The sequence below is a fragment of the Rutidosis leptorrhynchoides genome, chromosome 6 (assembly GCF_046630445.1).
Source record: "Rutidosis leptorrhynchoides isolate AG116_Rl617_1_P2 chromosome 6, CSIRO_AGI_Rlap_v1, whole genome shotgun sequence".
Lineage (NCBI taxonomy): Eukaryota > Viridiplantae > Streptophyta > Magnoliopsida > Asterales > Asteraceae > Rutidosis > Rutidosis leptorrhynchoides.
The window spans coordinates 322,280,975-322,300,853 of record NC_092338.1 but is presented as its reverse complement, the minus strand read 5'-3'; the positions used below and the strand labels follow the sequence as shown (position 1 = coordinate 322,300,853).

General features: G+C 36.3%; 1 pseudogene; it reads left to right on the top strand.

The window, feature by feature from the left end:
• Positions 1 to 507: 507 nt before the first annotated feature.
• On the top strand, positions 508 to 621 carry LOC139856328 (small nucleolar RNA R71; annotated as a pseudogene).
• The last annotated feature ends 19,258 nt before the right edge of the window (positions 622 to 19,879 follow it).

Genomic DNA, 19,879 nt, shown 5'->3' with positions numbered 1-19,879 from the left:
AGCATTCAGCGCGTTGTTATTGCTCCAACTGAAATTAGGATGATTTCTCTAACCTGGGTTATATGTGTTGGAGTATGGATCAAATCTACGTCCCTGAACCTCATTAACTTGTTCTTCCACCATTTGCTGATTTATCGGTGGAATCCCATTTCTGCATCCGTATGCAAAGTGAGAAGGATCTCCACAAATCTCACACACTTCATGAACCTGCGAAACATTACAAGCAAGACCCTGGTTTGGGCTGTTAAATATAAGCATTTTCAAATCATCCAATTCTTGCTCTAGATTCCTAGATGAACTTCCCGAGTCGGAAACATGGTTTACTCGGGAAGTACTAGGTTGTTTACCGAAGCTTGGGTTTTTGAACCCTTGCTTAACTGTTCAAAGAAGGTCCACTCTTCATCACTAGGTCGAGTTAAAAATGCCCCCCCACTAGCAGCCAAAAGAAACTGCCTGTTTTAGGAATCTTGACTATCATAGAAAACTTTAACCAATTCCCACTTGGGTATCTCATGATGTGGACATGCCCTAAGTAACTCCTTCAGACGTTCGTACGCTTCATGAAATAATTCACCTGGTAATTGTTTAAAGGATTTAATTTTCGTACGCATGTCTGAAGTTTTACTTATGGGATAAAATTCCTCTAAAAATCGTTTTTTCATTTCCGCCCAAGTATTAATACTATGGGCTGGCAAGGAGAGAAACCATCTTTTTGCCTTTTCCTTAAGTGAGTAAGGAAATAATCGAAGACGTACCTCATCATCAGTGAAACTGTTTACCTGATTAGTAGCACATATCTCATTCAATTCAGTGATGTGTTCATATGGTTCCTCATTGGCCATACCTCCGTAGGTTGGCAAGATCGAAATAAGTTGAGGTCGGACCTCAAATCATCATTTGTTTCCTCCTGCCGGTGCAGGATAAACAATGGGTAAATGATCCTCAAAATCACCCGGTTGGTAGTAGGTGTCTACTCCTCTTGGTTGGTCGGCCATATCGTCTCGTTGCTCAAAAACTTCCTCTTCAGTATCGGAATCTGATTTAGGAGAGTTTGGTGGAACAATTGTATGTGACTCTAACTGTGATTGACTTGATGCTGAAGCCACTGTTGAACCCTTAAGAATTCTTGTAGCTTTTTGATTAGCTTTTGCTGATTTCTCGATTTCCGGGTCTAAAGGTTTAAGATTTTTATCTCCCAAACTCCGAGTTTGCATACACTAACCTGAACTTCAACAAAAACAAGAACACCGTGCGTAAAACTGACAAAAATAAGAATAAACAAAACAATATTTTTGGATTTTTATTGGTTTTATGATTTTTATGGTTTTTTATAGTTTAACAAGAAAGCAAATAAAATAAGAGCTTGCAAATCAAGCGCACACCTCCCCGGCAGCGGCGCCAAAATTTGATCGATGTCGAAGGGTCAATCAAAAATAGCCTAATTACTCTAACTTAGCTAGGGTAAGCAGGATTCGTTCCACGGGAAGTTATGGTCAACAAGCAAGCAATTTCCAGATTTTGTTGTTTGATTAACTAAATTAACTAAATTGAAAACTAAAGAAGTAATTACTAAGCAAATGTAACTTGAATAGCAAAAACAGTGAACTAAACAAAAAGTTGTAATCAATGAATTAAAGGCCTTTATCCCTTCACAATCCCAATCTAACATGCATTCAATTCAAACAAGTATTATGCTCATCATTTATTGACCAAATCTCATAGACAAGATTTCCTTAGGTTTATCAATTCTAACTATTTTGAGATTGAATCATGCAACCTAAACACTTTGTCTTTATCCCTAATCTAATTTAACACTAAGTGGATTAAGAACAAAATGTTAAATCACTATAATTCAACTTGCAACAATCACAATCAATAAAACTTGCATTGATCAACAAATAATCGGTTCATAACATCACAATTCAAAAGACTTAAGTTTCATAATATCATAAACCACACAAAACTTGAATGAATGAATACATGTATCAATTGTTCATGGAAGGAATAAAGAGAAGAAAACTAGCCAAGCATAGTGATAGTGAAAATCAATGAAATCCTTGATGTTTGCATGATGGTTTGCACCTTGATCTTGACTTGAATCCTTGAAGAATGGTGATTAGATTGATGTTTTTGAGTGTTGGGAAGGGTTTACTACTGCTAAAACTGATGGAAAAAAGTGTGTTTTCGTAACCCTAGAGCTCTCCTTAAATAGGGGTTAGGAAACTTCATCCAAAAGCTAAAATTCGTATTTCTCGGAATCTGGATTTTTGCATTGGCATAAATTACGGCTACATTGGCGTAAATTACGCCTTTGTTATTTAGCCTGGGCGTATTTTTACGCCTCCAAATGAATTCTGGACTGAGACATATCTGCATACTGGCGTAAATTACGCCAGTTTAGGCGTAAATTACGCCTTCACAATTTCTGCTGCTCCTGTTTTTGCTTCTCAATTCATGTGCATCTTCCATTTTAAACGCCATTTTGTATTATCTTTCGCACCAACGCCTTTAATGCCTGTAAAACACAAAATCCCATAAAAGTATCTTCTTTTTCACTCGCTTAAAGTTAATTTTGCGTAATTAGTTATAAATAATCGTGACAATTAAGGAACGATCACTGGTCGACAGACCAGTCCCCAAACACACACACCCACATATTTTCTGCGAAAAAAACCCACAAAAACCATCTAAAAAAATGACATTTTTCACCGTTAATCATCAAATTTCTTGCTAAAATCACGATGAGGAGATACTTGCCAAGAAGTTTTTCAAGGAAATCGGTAATTTCTACATCCAAACACTCTTTAATTCGGATTTTTAGTGTTCTTGAGCAAAATTATACCTAATTTGATTTTAATGATTTCTAGCTTAATTGTGCTTAAATTGTTTGTATATTATGCTTGTATAACCTAGATTGATGCTATTTAACATGATTAGAAGCCTTAAACTTCAAATTTTGAGTAATCTAGGGTTTGTGTTCTTGAGCAAAATTGAGGCTTTTTGATATAAACGGGTTATGGCCGAATTTTGTTGATGGTTTATGCTTAATTAAGTAGTGTAACATGTTTAGGTTGCTAAATGATCAAAACTTTGATCCTAAACATGATTTTTGAGTATTAAAGTGGACATTTTGAGTCAAAAATGCATGAACTCGATTTAATTGATATGAATGCCATTTGGAACTCGTTTAATTGCTATAATGATTATTTTTGACATGATTTAGAAGATGAATGCTAAGGAACATTGTATACATTTTCATATATGTTTATTTGTAGAAGTGTAGAATTGTTAATATTGTGAAAATGCGTATAAAGTTTAATATGGATTAAACATGTCATTATGATTGTTTTGATTTATGATTCTGCTAACACTAATGCATATTTGGATGCACAAAAATTGTGTTTAATGTGTTTTGCAGACTGAAAGGGGTGAATCTTCATCTGCATCTCAGGCTCGCAATGCTCCTCCTGAGAATGCAGACGAACAGGAGATTAACGACCAATACAGACAAAATATACCTCATCAAGTCATTTCATTTTCAAATATCCATGAGGCAGATTTACACCCAAACTTGAGGTTTTTACAGATTTTGGATAGAATATCCAAAATATCAAAGGAACTTACACACCCTTCAGTCTAATGATGTTGAAGTACCCAGGGTAATAGATTGGGAACCGTTAGAAATAGTGGGATTGGCCAATCCAATCAGAGAATTACTTACACAAAGGTATGGTAATTCTACTTTTAATGATTGGGAACGTTTATTCAATATACGTAGGCATGTATATAGATAATGGTGTGTGGAATTATTATATAGTGTTGAAATAAATGATCGGGTAGCTAGCTTAACCGATCAGAGTTTTATTAGATTTTTATTAGGAGGTGTGATGCGTCATATGTCTCTACTAGATATGGTTCAGGATTTGTGTATATATACGTCTGAGGAACTAGCATCTACTAATTGTCAAAGGTTGATAGTTAATGGTAGGAGGGTTGATGAAAATTTTGATATTAATGGAATATGGAGTAGAATGACTAGCCATAACCGATTTCGTGGGGGGTATTACTCTTATACTGATATTGATAGAGCTGAGCTAAGAGTAATCCATAGGTTCTTAGCAAACTCGATTACACAGCGAGGTAGGAACAAAGAGAAGGTAAATGAAAATGATTTATTTTATCTCATGTGTATTAGAGACCCACAGAGCGCTGTGAGTATACCTTATTGTATGGGTTATTATTTATCGGCTATGGTTAGAGGTATACGGCCTAATAGTATAATAGGAGGTGGTATCTTTGTTACTTTAATTGCTGAGTATCTCGGTGTCGATAGAAGTCAGGGGGGATTAATAATTGCAGTACCAGAACCCCGTGATACAATTAGTTTGAAAGTATATCATGGTGCTAAGGTTTTAAAGAAACGACATAACGCTGCAGCACCATATGATGGAAATCATTCACAGGTCGAAAGAGATCAGCAACAAGGTAATATGGGAGGGGGGGAATCAGATGACATAAATGCAAATTTTTATGGCTCAACATGAGTATGAAATGGCTAGACAACGAGCATTTCAAGATTGGCAGTTTCATCAAAACCAAATCATAAGTCATTGTGCACACATAAATACAAACTACATATCTACTCAAATGCCCATATTTCCTCCCTGGACTACACAGATCCAACCACCGTACCCTACATATGACCCAGCTCAAGCATTCTACAGCACTTACGGCTATGAATGGAATCCCTGCTGGAACCATCCTCATCAACCCTAATTTTCTTTTATGCCTATTTTTATTTATTTTGTAACTTGTAATTTTATACTTTTAATACTTCTTTTGATACTATAATAGTTTTTATAATTTTCTAACTTTTATTATTAGATTTTAATAATTTTTGAATGTGGGGTGATATACCCAACTTCAAAAATATGTATATATATGTTTGTAGTTTATCTCATGTACAAAACACGGTAAAACAGAGCACTTTCAATGACTGGCATTAAGTTCAGCAAAAGCTATTAATTTTGACGATAAAATGAAAAATAAGTGTGATGTAGCAACAGACGGAATGAACAAATGAAGTGCACCATTTATCATTCAAAACAAATGCCAATATGTTTGGAAACTTTGGAAAAATTTTAATCATTTTTCTACGCTAATCACCCTCAATAATTTAAATTGTTACTAATTTCTTGCAAATGAGGGCATTGCAAGATCTTAAGTGTGGGAAGGGGTTAAATTCTTTCGGTTTTTTAATTTTTTTTTTTTAATTTAAACACTTGGTTACTATTAAAAATACTAGTAACGAAGTAGTTGTATTAGAATCTAGTGCTCTCTGATAATAAAGAACAACCCTAGTCTTATATACTGACTACTCACTTCTAGTAAAAATTTTAAAAATTTTCAAATAAATGAATTCAAAATCATGTTTATACATATTTATGAACGATAAAACTAGGTGTTAATACCGAAATTGTCGTTACCTCGTAAAGGACATAAATTGAGGAACAACCCAAAATGTTAGAATTCATTTAAAATGGAATAGAGGAGAACAAAAAGGCAAAGAAAGAAAAATAAAAGCCAAGTGTGGGAAATTTTTTACCAAGTTATTTAAATCACATATCACATATCTTTGTACAAATAATTAAAAATACTTTTGTTTTGAATGATTTTATCAGTTTTACCCGATTTCTTATAATATATTTGAAAGAAATGTGTCACTTGATTTAAAAGGAAGTAAAGTCTTCCGAGAAAAAGACACGCACTTCTTGATTTAGGTCAGGAAGTTGTCGTCCAGACGAGTTGTAGAGTTTACGAAAAACCTTGAAAAGTTTTCTCGAAAATCAGCTGGAAATCCACGGACCTCATCATCAAACAGGGTCGCCAAGTGGTCAGACTTATCCTAACCATGAGAGGATCTGTCTCGTACAATGGGGGGCACCGTGTAAATTAGCTTATAAGACTAATGAATCAGATTCCCAGAAAGGATAATCTCCTTAAAAGATCAAAAATCAGCTTTTAAGCCTGATATTACTTAATCCTTGAGATTGACCTTAAAGATTGAGAATTACAAACTCATGGAATTCGATGATATCTAAACTCGAGCTTGAACGAGAAAATATTTTGATCAAATTACAAACCGATTTGTTTTCTGAAAACCCATTTTTAATGCGTTCATTACCATTGAACGTAAAATCCTAAGAATTCACCGGAATTCATTAGGTCACCTAAACTAAATCAGGTGTCAACCGTAAGAACGGTGGTTGCATAGCATGGTCGAAGACAAGACCTTGTGCCAGACAGAAAAAAATTATAGGGTGATCTTTACTATTGCTCCTACAAAGGATAGTAATTGCATCCAACACAATATAGACCATAATTATCTGCATGTCACGGGACATTGCCTTAACAGTTGCTTGTTCAACGCTTTCCTTTACAACCGGACGGTATGAAATGTCCCGTTCATATTGATTATAAACGTTCCATATTAATTGATTTCGTCGCGAGGTTTTGACCTCTATATGAGACGTTTTTCAAAGACTGCATTCATTTTTAAAACAAGCATAACCTTTATTTTATCGATAAAGGTTTAAAAAGCATTATGTAGATTATCAAATAATGATAATCTAAAATATACTGTTTACACACGACCATTACATAATAGTTTACAATAAGAATATATTACATCAAAAATAAGTTTCTTGAATGCAATTTTTACACAATATCATACAAGCATGGACTCCAAATCTTGTCCTTATTTTAGTACGCAACAGCGGAAGCTCTTAATAATCACCTGAGAATAAACATGCTTAAAATGTCAACAAAAATGTTGGTGAGTTATAGGTTTAACCTATATATTATCAAATCATAATAATAGACCACAAGATTTCATATTTCAATATACATCCCATACATAGAGATAAAATTCATTCATATGGCGAACACCTGGTAAGCGACATTAACAAGATGCATATAGAATATCCCCGTCATTCCGGGACATCCATCGGACATGATAATTTCGAAGTACTAAAGCATTCCAAATTCCAGAATGGGGCTTGTTGGGCCCGATAGATCTATCTTTAGGATTCGCGTCAATTTGGGGGTCTGTTCCCAAATTCTTAGGCTACCAAGCTAAAAAGGGGCATATTCGGCTTCGATCATTCACCCATATAATGTAGTTTCATTTACTTGTGTCTATTTCGTAAAACATTTATAAAATTGCATTGATTTTCATCCCAAAATATTAGATTTTAAAAGTGGGACTATAACTCACTTTCACAGATTTTTACTTCGTCGGGAAGTAAGACTTGGCCACTGGTCGATTCACGAACCTATAACAAATATGTACATATATATCAAAGTATGTTTAAAATATATTTACAACATTTTTTATTTCGTTTTAATGATTTGAGTTTGTTAAGTCAGCAGTCCTCGTTAGTAACCTACAGCTAGTTGTCCACAGTTAGATGTACAAAAATAAATAAATATAAATTATCTTGGATCAATCCACGACCCAGTGTATACAAGCCTCGGGCTAGATCACAACTTAAACTATATATATTATTTTGGAATCAACCTCAACCCTGTTTAGCTAACTCCAACATTACTGCATATTGATCAATCCTTAATTAATGATGTTGCTTAATTACGGATTGAGTGCAATAAGATTATAATGGAGGATGGGATGTTCGATGATTATTTTGGGCCCCGATGATCATTTTTCACTTTAACTATCAAGTGATCAACCACCCCGACCCGGTCTTCGTTATCGATTAGCATGATTCACCTTAACTCAATGTAAGAAGTCCTTGGGCAAAGTCAAAGTGAAATCTACAAAGGCTTAGGCAAAATGGCAGAGAATCAACAACCTATAAATGAGAGGCCAAGCTCCCTATTTATAGTATCCGTGATATCCGCGGTCTGCGAGATGCTCGGCTCTCCGTGGAAAGTCAGCGGATCAAACCGCAGTTTGGCATTTCAGCGAATACATAACCGCAGTATTTATTTTCAGCGAATATCGCATAACTGTCCCTTATAATCCATGTAGTTCTGTCCTTAGCTTTTTAGAAAATAAAATATACATATACAATGCTATGTATATGATCAAGTCCCCCCAGTTTATTATGATGCATTTTCGCGAAGCAAATGCATCATGATAAACTCTAAAAATAAAGAAGTGCATCTTAAAATATCTCGCGAACTTTATTATATATTTTTTACTGACCATTTATTACCGTTGTTTTAATTAGGCAAAACGCGTAATTACAACGGTAACGTTCGCTATTCTGTCAAATCAGCTTATTTTAACGGCTAGATTTTTACCATTTTACGCGTCACAGTAATTACAGCCGTTAAAATTCAATGATTACCTTTTCAACTTGCTCGCCCTAATCCCAATTATAAATAGCAGACAACGCCGCACAAAAACTTTACGCTTTCCTTTCCCAATTTCGCACTCAATTTGCAATCTTACAACTGCAATCGTAATTGACAATTAGCCAATTCAGCCTTTGATTTTCTCAATTTGACCTTCAATTTCATCACTTCCATACTCAATTTTTCCTTGCATATTATTAATGGCTGCTTCTGCATCGATGCATACTCCCGGCGGTTTTGTGTCATATATGACAGAGGCCAAACTACAAACCCTTAGAGAGTGGTATCCGCCACTTGGGCATTTTGTTCCAACCGTGCCCCTTCATGAGGACCGAGCCGATACTCCCCCTAAGGGGATGATTACGGTATATGAGGCTGCCATTTCGCAGGGCAACCTCCGTTTTCCTTTAACCGAATTTGTTCGCAGTGTATGCGAACACTACAGGGTTGCGTTAGCACAGCTTCACCCAAATGCGGTGAACAAAATTGTGCTTTTCGAAATGTATTGCCACGCCAACGACAAGCAGCCGTTGTTAACCATGTTCCGCACTCTTAACAGCTTAATTTTATATGATGTGGGATGGTTCTCATTCCGCAGCAAGTTGGGCAATATGGTTTCTCCTAAAGATTCCATCGGTAATTGGCGCGGTTCGTTTTTCTATATTAACGATACCGCGTATGTCGATAGCAACATTTCGAGGAAGTGGAGCGAGGAGATTAATTCGGAAGTCAATGAGAAGCCGGTGTTGGATGATCTTGAGAACGATGTTCTCAGTATTTTTAGGAAGGCGGGCATCATTGTGAGGCCATATTCCAATGTACCGCTATACATTGGACACGTATCAATCCAGTGGCCATGGAGCAACCATGACGCACTTTTAGTTGATCAAGCCAAGAATGGTATTTCACTTGTCTTTTTTCGCATAACATATTTCACAGTATACATTTTGCCTTGTATAACATTTCGCATTGTTTTTTTCGCAGAGATTCCTCTTGACCTTGTTATGAGGACCAGTGATGTTAGCAGAATCAGCCCTGCTCGCCGCCCGAAGGAGGGCGAGGGCGATATTATTCTGATAGATGAACCAATCATCAACGAGCTTTTCATCGCCGGCAGCGAGGACCGGGGCAAAAGGAAAATGGTGGAGAGTTCACCGACTCCACGCAAGAAACGACTGCATACTCTTGCAGAATAAGAGACAAGTGCGTAATTTTAATTTTACGACTTCTAATCATATATGCGCATATTATGCATAAATTAGCGATATTTATTAATCTTGTTTCAATTGTGATTTCAGAGTCTCCCGCTGAAACCAATCCGCGCTACAACATCAGGAGCCGCACTCCCGCGGATGTGGTAGGAGAGCCTGAGCAAGACCCATCCCTTCCTTCTGACGCAGAGGCGTCCAATCAGGAAGAAGGAGAGGGTGCTGATGAAGAAGAGGCTGTAGCTGATGAGGAAGCCAACAGACTGTATCAGAAACTGCATAAATTTCTTCCTGAGCAAACAAAGGCAAAGTACCGCAGTCTAACTTTGGCTGAATCTGCAAGACAGCGATTATATAATTGCTATAACTCGCTCTGTCTTACTATGGATAGCATAGAACGGTTCCCTGATTTATCAGATGAACGTGAACATGCTGTCAAGGTGGCCAACGCTCAGTACTTGAGAGCGGAAAAATTAAAAACGCAGCTGAGGAAAGCAAAGGAAGCAATCGCCCAGCTTAATAGGAGAGCGAACACTGCGGGACATGATTTCGCTCAACTTGTTAAGTATCTTCCCGAGTTCGCAGATAAAGTGATGGACTCAAAACCCGTCACTAAAAAATTTCAAGCTTATTCTCAAGCTGCCAAACTTGCCACTCGCTGCGAGTGGTATGACTTACTATGTAAGCTCGGCGATCTCTCCAAACCCCTTCCATCAGACTTAGCTGACGAAATATGTTCAACGGATGATGCTCGCGAAGCATTAAAAGTGGCTAAGAAAGAGGTGGAGAAGGTGAGCATTCCAGCTTTGGAAGAGTTATGTCAGCGTGAAGGCGTGACATTCGCTGACATTAAAGCGCTGAAGCTTTAGTTTATAGTTGGTTTATTTTAATGTATGCGTGCAATTTATGAATTGCTTTTTTGTAACTATCTGCGACTTGTTCGCTTTGTTAATATAACATTATTCGCACTTCATTTATCATTCGCAGTTGCAACTTCTTTTATTTATATAGCGCTTTTACTTTAATTATTCATAATTCAGACTTGTCCATTGCAATTTCCGCATTCGTTATTGTGCACATAACAAAGCGTACTTTGTGCGAAACAATCTTTTAACATTATGAATCTTCTAAGTCCGACAAAATGATCCTTAGGTAAAATCTAGCATTGCGAAGCATCTAAGTGTTGGCAAGATCAAACACTTAGGAAAATTTATCCTTTCGCAATTTTTATTAACATAAGTGGGCAATTTCATCACTTGGCTTTTCTGCAAAGTATTTCGCAATACAGTTATGTATTGATATATTATTTTAAGCAGGTCATGTTTAGCAAAAACAATGCCACCTTACTTAAAGCATCCGCAGAGCAAACATTAACTTAGTGTTTCAAAAAGATAAGTATTTGTATTCTGCGAAATAAACACTACGCGTGGCCACACACAGTGTTTTCGCTGTTTAAAGAAACAAGTACTAACACTGAAATTAACTTCACTTTATTCTTTATTAATTCGCATTACATTATTCAAATCATGAACATAACATGTCTCGCATTAATGGAATTTCAATACAATATTTTGTTAATCATTTTCGCACTAAGCAGGGTTAACTGAATGCCCTTCAACACACATATCCGCACTTGTCATAACCATAGCACATGAAGGCTCCATTTCAGCAGAAATCATCGTGCCAATACCCTTATTAGCAGAAAACTTTAGCATACCATGTATTGTAGATGGTATAGCGCCAAACATGCGCAAAGCTGTGCGGCCAAGTATCATATTGAACCGCGATTGATTCCGCATAATGTACAAATTCAATAAGGCTTGACGCCTTAGCGACTCATCGCTATCATCAACCAATTCCATTTGTAATTCCAATTGGCCAACAGGCCATGATGATTCTCCCGAAAAACCAGCCAATGAAACCGCAGTAGGTTTCATCAAAGCCTGAATTTGTGCGGACAGCTTAAGAAAACATTGCTCGTACATGATATCTACACTGCTACCAGTGTCAACATGTACCTTCATGATTATAATGCCGGTATTAGCAACACGACATGAAATAACCACGGGCTTATCAACATCCGCATTCAAACGCGCTGAGGGAAATGTAATAGAGGGACATTTCCAGCTAACAATTTGCGCCGAAATTTGCAGCACTGACATTTCACCGTGCACTTCCACCATATTAATCACTTGTACCCCGCGCTGATTTTCTTTCTTATTTACCATCCGTACTCCCAAATTTTTCACCGCAGGAGCTTTCCGCTCAACCGCGTTTGGGGCACTCGAACCATTAGCTTCAGCGGGCATAATGATCGCATTCACAGTGCTGGATGAGTTCTGCGCCAACAAATGGTCCAACTTACCCTGTTCATACGCTTCCGCAATAAATTCCGCTAAATCTCTGCAGCGATTGGTGTCGATATGATATGTCAAAACATTGTATACGTGTCTATGGTATCCCAAGATTACATAATATATATTAGAATACATGAATAATACAATATAAGTTTGTTAAGTTATGATTTGTATAGAATTGTTACAATATTTCCCATAGCTACAACAATCAAAAATATCCAATCTTGTTTTACCCATAACTTCTTCGTTTTAAATCCGTTTTGAGTGAATCAAATTGCTATGGTTTCATATTGAACTCTATTTTATGAATCTAAATAGAAAAAGTATAGGTTTATAGTCGGAAATATAAGTTACAAGTCATTTTTGTAAGAGGTAGTCATTTCAGTCGAAAGAACGACGTCTTGATGACCATTTTGAAAAACATACTTCCACTTTGAGTTTAACCATGATTTTTGGATATAGTTTCATGTTCATAAGAAAAATAATTTTCCCAGAAGAACAACTTTTAAATCAAAGTTTATCATAGTTTTTAATTATCAAACCCAAAACAGCCCGCGGTGTTACTACGACGGCATATATCCGGTTTTACGGTGTTTTTCGTGTTTCTAGGTTTTAAATCATTAAGTTAGCATATCATATAGATATAGAACATGTGTTTAGTTGATTTTAAAAGTCAAGTTAGAAGGATTAACTTTTGTTTGCGAACAAGTTTAGAATTAACTAAACTATGTTCTAGTGATTACGAGTTTAAACCTTCGAATAAGATAGTTTTATATATATGAATCGAATGATGTTATGAATATCATTACTACCTCAAGTTTAGTAGGTAAACCTACTGGAAGTGATAAGAAATGATCTAGCTTCAAAGGATCTTGGATGGCTTGAAAGTTCTTGAAGTATGATCATGACACAAAAACAAGTTCAAGTAAGATTTTTACTCGAATTAAGATAGTTTATAGTTATAGAAATTGAATCAAAGTTTGAATATGAATATTACCTTGAATAAGAAAGATAATCTACTGTAAATAAAAAAAGTTTTCTTGATCTTAGATGATTACTTGGAATGGATTAGAAAGCTTGGATGTAAACTAGTAAACTTGAAAGGATTTTCGAAGTGTTCTTGAAGTGTTCTTCCTAAGATGATTATAGCTTGATTCTTGAAGTAATTTTTGATGAAGATGATGATTAGATACTGGAAAAATTCATTCATAAGTGTGTGTGTGTGTGTGTGTGTGTGTGTGTGTTGAGAGAGAATTAGAAAGAGAATTGGAAGTGAAATGAAGTGAATGATGAGTGGTAAGTGGTGATGGTGAGTGGGGTTAAAAGGAGTTCTAGTTAGTTGACTAATTCATGGTAGAAGTTAAAATTGATTAGTCATACATGACATAATCAAGAATGGAATCCCATGCTAGTTCATATTGGTATATACCCATAGTAAGTATGTCTAGAAGCTGTGTATAATACGGGTATGAATACGACTAGAATTCTTGATGAAAAAAAAGAATGGGAATGTAACTGTACCCATTTTCATTAAGTATGAGTGTTTTGATATATGTCTTGAAGTCTTCCAAAATTATATTAATACATCTAAATACCCTACATGTATATACAATTTAACTGAGTCGTTAAGTCATCATTAGTCGTTACATGTAATTGTTGTTTTGAAACCTTTAAGTTAACGATCTCATTTAATGTTGTTAACCCATTGTTTATTATATCTAATGAGTTGTTAAATTATTATATTATCATGATATTATGATATATTAATATATCTTAATATGATATATATACATTTAAATGTCGTTACAACGATAATCGTTTCATATATGTCGCGTTTTGCAATCCTTAAGTTAGTAGTCTTGTTTTTATGTATATAACTCATTGTTAATGTACTTATGGAGATACTTACTTATCAAAATCTCATGTTAACTATATGTATATCCATATATATATATCGTCATGTCGTTTTTACAAGTTTTAACGTTCGTGAATCGCCGGTCAACTTGGGTGGTCAATTGTCTATATGAAACCTATTTCAGTTAATCAAGTCTTAACAAGTTTGATTGCTTAACATGTTGGAAACACTTAATCATGTAAATATCAATTTCATCTAATATATATAAACATGGAAAAGTTCGGGTCACTACAGTACCTACCCGTTAAATAAATTTCGTCCTGAAATTTTAAGCAGTTGGAGGTGTTGACGTATCTTCTGGAAATAAGTGCGGGTATTTCTTCTTCATCTGATCTTCTCGTTTCCAGGCGAACTCGAGTCCTCTACGAGCATTCCATCGAACCTTAATAATTGGTATCTTGTTTTGCTTTAGTCTTTTAACCTTATGATCCATTATTTCGACGGGTTCTTCGATGAATTGAAGTTTTTCGTTTATTTGAATTTTGTCTAATGGAATAGTGAGATCTTCTTTAGCAAAACATTTCTTCAAATTCGAGACGTGGAAAGTGTTATGTACAGCCGTGAGTTGTTGAGGTAACTCAAGTCGGTAAGCTACTGGTCCGACACGATCAATAATCTTGAATGGTCCAATATACCTTGGATTTAATTTCCCTCGTTTACCAAATCGAACAACGCCTTTCCAAGGTGCAACTTTAAGCATGACCATCTCTCCAATTTCAAATTCTATATCTTTTCTTTTAATGTCAGCTTAACTCTTTTGTCGACTTTGGGCAGTTTTTAAGCGTTGTTGAATTTAAATGATCTTCTCGATAGTTTCTTGTATTATCTCCGGACCCGTAATCTGTCTATCCCCCACTTCACTCCAATAAATCGGAGACCTGCACTTTCTACCATAAAGTGCTTCAAACGGTGCCATCTCAATGCTTGAATGGTAGCTGTTGTTGTAGGAAAATTCTGCTAACGGTAGATGTCGATCCCAACTGTTTCCGAAATCAATAACACATGCTCGAAGCATGTCTTCAAGCATTTGTATCGTCCTTTCGCTCTGCCCATTAGTTTGTGGATGATAGGCAGTACTCATGTCTAGACGAGTTCCTAATGCTTGCTGTAATGTCTGCCAGAATCTTGAAATAAATCTGCCATCCCTATCAGAGATAATAGAGATTGGTATTCCATGTCTGGAGACGACTTCCTTCAAATACAGTCGTGCTAACTTCTCCATCTTCTCATCTTCTCTTATTGGCAGGAAGTGTGCTGATTTGGTGAGACAATCAACTATTACCCAAATAGTATCAAAACAACTTGCAGTCCTTGGCAATTTAGTGATGAAATCCATGGTAATGTTTTCCCATTTCCATTTCGGGATTTTGGGTTGTTGAAGTGACCTGATGGTTTCTGATGGCTCGCTTTAACCTTAGAACACGTCAAACATTCTCCTACGTATTTAGCAACATCGGCTTTCATACCCGGCCACCAAAAATGTTTCTTGAGATCCTTGTACATCTTCCCCGTTCCAGGATGTATTGAGTATCTGGTTTTATGAGCTTCTCTAAGTACCATTTCTCTCATATCTCCAAATTTTGGTACCCAAATTCTTTCAGTCCTATACCGGGTTCCGTCTTCCCGAATATTAAGATGCTTCTCCGATCCTTTGGGTATTCCATCCCTTAAGTTTCCCTCTTTTAAAACTCCTTGTTGCGCCTCCTTTATTTGAGTAGTAAGTTTAGTGTGAGTCATTATATTCATAGATTTTACTCGAATAGGTTCTCTGTACTTTCTGCTCAAGGCGTCGGCTACCACATTTGCCTTTCTCGAGTGGTAACGAATCTCAAAGTCGTAATCATTCAACAATTCAATCCACCTACGCTACCTCATATTCAGTTGTTTCTGATTAAATATGTGTTGAAGACTTTTGTGGTCGGTATATATAATACTTTTGACCTCATATAAGTAGTGCCTCTCAGTCTTTAATGCAAAAACAACCGCGCCTAATTCCAAATCATGCGTCGTATAATTCTGCTCGTGAATCTTCAATTGTCTAGAGGCATAAGCAATTACCCTCGTTCGTTGCATTAATACATAACCGAGACCTTGCTTTGAGGCGTCACAATATATCACAAAATCATCATTCCCTTCAGGTAATGACAATATAGGTGCCGTAGTTAACTTTTTCTTCAATAATTGAAACGCTTTCTCTTGTTCATCCTTCCATTCAAATTTCTTCCCTTTATGCGATAATCCAGTCAAGGGTTTTGCTATTTTGGAAAAATTTTGGATGAATCTCCTGTAATAACCAGTAAGCCCTAAAAATTGGCGTATGTGCTTCGGAGTTTTCGGTGTTTCCCAATATTCAACGGTTTCAATCTTTTCTAGATCCACCTGAATACCTTCTTTGTTCAATATGTGACCGAGGAATTGAACTTCTTCCAACCAAAATGCACACTTTGAAAACTTAGCGTACAGTTTTTCTTTCCTCAACAACTCTAGCACTTTTCTCAAATGTTCTTCATGCTCTTGGTCATTCTTTGAGTAAATAACTATGTCATCGATGAAAACAATGACAAACTTGTCAAGGTATGGTCCACACACTCGGTTTATGAGGTCCATGAACACAGCTGGTGCATTAATCAACCCAAATGGCATAACCATAAACTCGTAATGACCGTAACGCGTCCTAAAAGCAGTCTTTGGAATATCATCCTCCTTCACCCGCATTTGATGATACCCAGAACGTAAATCAATCTTCGGATAAACCAACGAGCCTTGTAGTTGATCAAATAAGTCATCGATTCTCGGTAGTGGGTAGCGGTTCATGATGGTAAGTTTGTTCAACTCTCGGTAGTCGATACATAACCTAAATGTACCATCCTTCTTCTTGACAAACAAAACAGGAGCTCCTCATGGTGATGTGCTTGGTCGAATGAAACCACGCTCTAAAAGTTCCTGTAACTGACTTTGTAATTCTTTCATTTCACTGGGTGCAAGTCTGTATGGAGCACGAGCTATTGGTGCAGCTCCTGGTACAAGGTCTATTTGAAATTCAACAGATCGATGTGGGGGTAATCCCGGTAATTCTTTCGGAAATACATCGGGAAATTCTTTTGTGACGGGAACATCACTGATGTTTTTTTCTTCAGGTTTAACTTCCTTGATGTGTGCTAAAATGACGTAACAACCTTTTCTTATTAGTTTTTGCACCTTCAAACTAATAATAAGATTTAATTTCGCATTGTTCTTTTCTCAGTACACCATTAAAGGTTTTCCTTTTTCACACATAATACGAATCTCATTTTTGTAACAAACGACCTCTGCTCTCACCTTCTTCAACCAGTCCATGCCAATTATTACATCAAAACTCCCTAACTCGACTGGTATTAAATCAATCTTAAACGTTTCATCACCCAGTTTAATTTCTCTATCCCGACATATATTATCTGCTGAAATTAATTTAACGTTTGCTAATTCGAGTAAAAATTTACTATCCAAAGGCGTCAATGGGCAACTTAACTTAGCACAAAAATCTCTACTCATATAGCTTCTATCCACACCCGAATCAAATAAAACATAAGCAGATTTATTATCAATAAGAAACGTACCCGTAACAAGCTCCGGGTCTTCCTGCACTTCTGCCGTATTAATATTGAAAACTCTTCTGCGGCCCTGCCCATTAGTATTCCCCTGATTTGGGCAATTACTTCTAATGTGGCCCGGTTTTCCACATCCATAACAAACAAAGGTGGCATTACTTGTTTCGCCACTATTTGTTCCTTTAGTTCTGTTAAACTTTGGTCCGTAGACCTCACACTTTTTCGCACCATGGCCAGTTCTTTTACACTTGGTGCAAACTGTCGTGCAGAACCCATTCTGTGGTACTCTTCACACCTTTGGCATTTTTGGTTTTTGTTGCCGTTGTTGTTATTGAGGTTGTTGTTGGGATTGTTATTGTTGTTGGAATGGTTGTTGTAGTTGTTGTTGTTGTTGGGACATTTGTTGTAGTTATTGTTAGGATTGCAGTTATTGTTGTGATTGTTGTTGCGGTTGTGGTTGTAATTGTTGTTATTGTTGTTGTTGTATTGGTGACCCTTGTCACTGGTTTCTTCCCACTTTCTCTTAAGTTGTTTCGTGTTGGCTTCTTCGGCCGCCTGCTCTTTAATTCTTCCTTCAATCTGATTTATGAGTTTATGAGCCATTCTACTTACCATTTGTATGGAAGCGGGCTCGTGTGAACTCACATATTCTTGAATCCTTATTGGTAACCCTTTTACAAATGCGTCGATCTTCTCTTCTTCATCTTCGAACGCTCCCGGACACAATAGGCACAACTCTGTGAATCGTCATTCATACGTGGTAACGTCGAACCCTTGTGTTCGTAACTCTCTAAGTTCTGTCTTGAGCTTATTGACTTCGTTTCTAGGACGGTACTGCTCGTTCATCAATTGCTTGAATGCCGACCACGGTTTTGTGTAAGCATCATTTTGTCCTACCTGTTCAAGATAGGTGTTCCACCACGTTAACGCAGTACCTGTGAAGGTATGCGTAGTGTACTTAACTTTATCCTCTTCAGTACACTTACTTATGGCAAACACCGATTCGACTCTCTCGGTTCACCGTTTCAATCCAATTGGTTCTTCGGTTCCATCAAATTCCAAAGGTTTGCAGGCAGCGAATTCTTTGTAGGTGCATCCTACACGATTTCTTGTGGAATTAGTTCTACTGCTAGATCAAGAGTTATTGTTATTTTGCATCACAGCCTGTACTGCGGCTATGTTCGCAGCAAGGAAAACACGAAAGTCTTCCTCGCTCATGTTCAAATTCTGACGAGTCGCCGGTGCCATTTCCTTCAAAAATAGCCAAAAGAATTGAGTTAATCATATAGAATTTAAGAGTAGTCAATAGTATCTCGTAGCATTATATGAACTTATTTATAAAAGCTTTTTCTTCATATTAGCTTTTTATAAGTTTAAATTCTGGTACTACCTACCCGTTAAGTTCATACTTAGTAGCTAACATACAATTCAACTACTACAATTCCATATGAAAAACTGAATTTAATAATATATCACATACAAATATTCTTCAAACTTGAAATGTCCCGTTCTTATTGATTAAAAACGTTCCATATTAATTGATTTCGTTGCGAGGTTTTGACCTCTATATGAGACGTTTTTCAAAGACTGCATTCATTTTTAAAACAAACCATAACCTTTATTTCATCAATAAAGGTTTAAAAAGCTTTACGTAGATTATCAAATAATGATAATCTAAAATATCCTGTTTACACACGACCATTACATAATGGTTTACAATACAAATATGTTACAACAAAATAAGTTTCTTGAATGCAGTTTTTACACAATATCATACAAGCATGGACTCCAAATCTCGTCCTTATTTAAGTATGCGACAGCGGAAGCTCTTAATAATCACCTGAGAATAAACATGCTTAAAACGTCAACAAAAATGTTGGTGAGTTATAGGTTTAACCTATATATATCAAATCATAATAATAGACCACAAGATTTCATATTTCAATACACATCCCATACATAGAGATAAAAATCATTCATATGGTGAACACCTGATAACCGACATTAACAAGATACATATATAAGAATATCCCCATCATTCTGGGACACCCTTCGGATATGATATAAATTTCGAAGTACTAAAGCATCCGGTACTTTGGATGGAGTTTGTTAGGCCCAATAGATCTATCTTTAGGATTCGCGTCAATTAGGGTGTCTGTTCCCTAATTCTTAGATTACCAGACTTAATAAAAAGGGGCATATTCGATTTCGATAATTCAACCATAGAATGTAGTTTCACGTACTTGTGTCTATTTTGTAAATCATTTATAAAACCTGCATGTATTATCATCCCAAAAATATTAGATTTTAAAAGTGGGACTATAACTCACTTTCACAGATTTTTACTTCGTCGGGAAGTAAGACTTGGCCACTGGTTGATTCACGAACCTATAACAATATATACATATATATCAAAGTATGTTCAAAATATAT